Below are 4,394 nucleotides of genomic sequence, written 5' to 3'. Positions count from 1 at the left end.
AGTTAAAGGACGCGTGCAGACTCTGTATGACATCTCGGTGTGGAGTTTATTCCATAATTGAAATAAAAGAAGAAAATGAATGTTTGTCACACAGTTCTTAACACATTCTGTGGTCAAGTAGAATTACTGTATGTTAAAACTGGTTATCTGTACATAGTGGCTTCAAAAAGTACACTTAAAGGAGTAGTTCATCTAAAAAATGAACAATTGCTAAAAAATGTCTCCCTCTCTCTGTCCACTGGAGGAAGCATTATTATGGATTGTGGACTGATATTTTGGCCAGAAGTGATGGCTTAAAGTTAAACATGCCTCGATGGATTTGCTTCTTAAAAACACACAGCTTTTTCCTTCTCAAGATATTAACTGATGGATTGGAGTGGTGTGGATTATTGTGATGTTTTTATCAGCTGTTTGGACTCTCATTCTGATGGCACCCATTCACTGCAGAGGATCCATTGCTGAGCAAGTGATGCAATGCTACATTTCTCCAAATCTGTTCTGATGAAGAAACAAACATCTTGGATGGCCTGCGGGTGAGAGCATTTTCAGAAAATTCTCATTTTTGGGCAAACTATTCCTTTAAGTCTCACTTAAAAATGTCTGAATTTCATTGCATTAGGTATAAAAAAAATCTAATATGCAAAATAGTATATAAAATGACGTCTGCAAACAAAAGATGACAGAGCTTTTCTCACAACCAACTTTTCATTTCTGAGCCACTTTTTCACTTATTCTTTGCTAACTGGTCTCAAAGTCATTTTTCATAGCGATACAGTGAAAAAAATTGGTCTAGAAACAATTTTCACACAGAAATTGCTAGTAAATTTTACAAATTAAATTAAGCATAGCATTTTGAAGTAAAAAATAATTTTTACAGTAGTTCATATGAACATATTCCACAATCTCAGTGTCTTAATTTTTTTGTCATTTTGAACAATATATCTATTACGTCATATTTTTAAAACCTAGCAAACTTGATTTTGTGTAATGCTTTCATTGGAAAGTGAGCTTATGCTATATTCCTTTCCAATAAATGCAACTAGTTTTGATACAATAATAATTATTCCTGGGGCCACTGTATCTGTGCTGATGTAACGGGGCGAATGAAACGAGAGGCGTGCGGATTCATATGCAAAGCTTTATTCTTAGACATGGTCAAAACAGGCAAGGGTCGGGCAGTGGCAAACAGGTATTCAGAGGGCAAGACAGAAGAGAACTCAGATAAACAGGCGTAGGTTGATCGATGGCGAACATAATCCAACAGGACAAGGCAAGAGATAATCCAGGTTAACAGCACTAGTCCAGGCAGGAGCAAACAGAGTCCGAAACAGCAAGACAAAAGGGTAATCCGAAAACACAGGCAAGAATCTGAACACAGAAAAACAGGCAAGGCGAGACTATGACTAAACTAGGAAAAACAAGAACTGGCTCCATAGAGTAGCTATCGCTGGGTGAGTGATAAACGCTAAACAATACTCTGCACTGAATGGTGGTGTGAGACTGATTTATATAGTGTGTGTTATTGGTAGCAGCTGTGTGTGATTGGTTTCAGGTGAGCTTGTGATTAGTGCAATGGAGCATGGGAAATGTAGTCCAGGGTGATGTGTAACAGTCTGTGTGGTGTGAGAGTCAATATAATGGGAGGGCGTCCTCTGGTGGAAAGCGGACGGAAGTTCATGAACAGGATTCGTGACAGCTGGTTTCATGTCTTATATTCATGGATGTCTCCTTTTTTAGAAGTCTTAAAAAGTGAATGTATTTGGGAGGGCAATCAGGAAATAGCACAGGCTTAGTTTATGAACATATCTCTACTATCATACTATATCTTTGTGTGATGAACAGCCTTGAATTTAATTTGATTTAAATTAGTATTTACTGAAAATCCTCTCTGCTGTAGATTATTCAAGTGTAAGTTTAGTATAATTGAGATACTATTATAGTTTGTATTGGTATTTTTCAATTAATTCAATATTTTTCACTTCAGTTTGTATTGAGTTGTATGATGCTACTGTCTTGTCATAGAGCAAAGAGCAGCATGAACATATGGTTACAGAGGAACATCATGACTGAGTAAATGACAACTGAACTGCAGTATATTAGAATATAAGCAACTCAATTAAAAAAAGTGTGTTTTGCAAATGTATTTGGAATATGAAACACAATTAAATGAACTATAAGCGGAGAATTACGGGTGTCAAATTGGCTTCTCCTGCACTCAAAATTCTTACAAAAATTGCAGCATGCCAAATCTGTAGTGTAATAAAGAAGTTGTGAGTTATGAGATGGTCCTTTGCCGGGCATAATGGGAGTTAATCAAATTTCCCGACTGTGGTTTCTACTGTGATTGGTGTTGGTGTGGAGCAGACCTCGGGCAATCGTTCATTATGAACGTTCAGTGTCATCAAACACTCTGGGCTTGGGTCAGAAGTTTCTCAGGTTTAATTCAACACTGCAGATGGAAGTCTGAGAGTCTGTAATTGACAGTTCAAAAAGAAATGAACTTGAAATTACTTTGTTAGTGAGATGATTTTTACTTTTTTTTAAGCTTCACATCAACTAACAATGAACACTACTATTACTGCAGTTATTAATCTTAGTTAATGTTCAGCTCGGTTAAGTTACCGGCAGTGTTCACTGAGGATTTGTTCACACAGTCCAAACAGCTGATTGTGAGTACATTTTCAGCAATGTTTATTTTTTATTTTTTGTGAAACATTAGGGTGAGTAAATGATGCCAAAAAAAAAGTGAAAAAAAACACAACAGCCTTGTATATAACTGACAAAGACTTCGATGTTCTTCCTCCATTTACATCCACGACATATACATGTATATTTAAACACATAGAGTTCTGTGTTCACGTGTAGTCTGTTAAAGCGAGGAAGTCTCCTGTGCCATCTATTTTTTCTGCTCCTTCTATAATGCATGAGATCTGATGAATGTCTCACGAAGTCCCTGTTTCATGTTCTTCAGCATAAATATGGCCATCTACAGGGAAACACGCCTGAACTCCTGATGTTTCTCCATCTGTTTAAAGATCTACGGGAGCTTCTGCCCTCGGCGCGCTCACGTGTCTCTGTTTCTCGCTGGGAGTTTACCTGCGAGGGAAGAAACACATCAGCGCTGATGTCATTAACCGTTCGAGAGCACAAGACTGATATGGAGAGGTAGCTTATGGTGTTTGTTCCTCTATTAAGAACTCCTCCAGATGGGGAAGGAACCCGAGACTGTCATTTACCTCTTCTTCCTGCCTTCATTAGTGTCTTCCACAGGATTTTGGAGTCATTTGCTGAGGGCTTTTCTGATTCAGTCTGCTCATGTTCAACATTTGTAAACTCACAAAATGCAGCTGAGCCTTATTATTGAATGGCACGTTTACATACTGCCAGACCCCCGCACGCTCTTCTATAATTCATGTCATGTAGTTAAATGGCATGAGTTGAGATTTAGACATTTTCTACAGCTATGCTGTGGAAGATTTCATATGCTTGCTGTAGTTCAACTATTATGTTGTAAACAGTGAATTAAATATATTTTTGAAATTGAAAATATATTTCAATTTACCAAAATGTATTTCGAAATGTATTTCAGGCTAAATGCAAATCAGAGTATGTGAGAGGAGTGGAGCGGCAACAATTTCTCTTCCGCGCTCCAAGCATTCATTAATCACTCCGCTTCGGGTACAGCATTTCCCGCTCCTCACTCCACTGATCAGAAACACCGCTCCGCCTTCGCTAAATCACAGGACAGCGTTGAGAATCATTTTTTGCACTCCTGAATGTTTCTATGTGCGCGCGATGTGTACCAAAGTCCCTTTAAGGCAAGTCATGTCACTCGGCGGCCATCTTTGAAACGCCTGTCATGCATGCAAGTGCAGCTCCTATCTCTTTGAATGAGGAAACATCAAAGTTTCAAAACTGTTCACCAAGCTTACAATGTAAAAAAAAATCTGTGACATACGGTAAAATACCGGCAGCTGTGGTTGCCAGAACTTCACAGTAAAAAATATGGTAGCAACATTTTAGGTTTTACAGACTTAACTTAAATTCACAATAAAATACCGTATTTCATTAACTGATGTAATATTAATAAACCAACATATTGAAGTACTAATATCTGTTTTGAACCATTGTAATGCACTGATAACCACCAAAAACTGGTGGTGATGAGAAAGTCACATGATGAAGCAAAGCTTATCACAAACAGCTTGTCCGCGAGCTGAGGAGGGCAATATTTATATATAGAAGTTGCACAGTGTCATTCACACAAACACTAAACCCCATCATGGTGACACACATGATACTGAAATAATGCAATAAACATTAATTTAACGACATTAGATGTAAGATAAAACCCTAATGTACACAACTGATAAGAAAAAACTAAGAAGAAACAG

This window comes from Sinocyclocheilus anshuiensis, unplaced genomic scaffold (genome assembly GCF_001515605.1).
Source record: "Sinocyclocheilus anshuiensis isolate Anshui unplaced genomic scaffold, SAMN03320099.WGS_v1.1 scaffold433, whole genome shotgun sequence".
Lineage (NCBI taxonomy): Eukaryota > Metazoa > Chordata > Actinopteri > Cypriniformes > Cyprinidae > Sinocyclocheilus > Sinocyclocheilus anshuiensis.
This window is presented reverse-complemented; position numbering follows the sequence as displayed.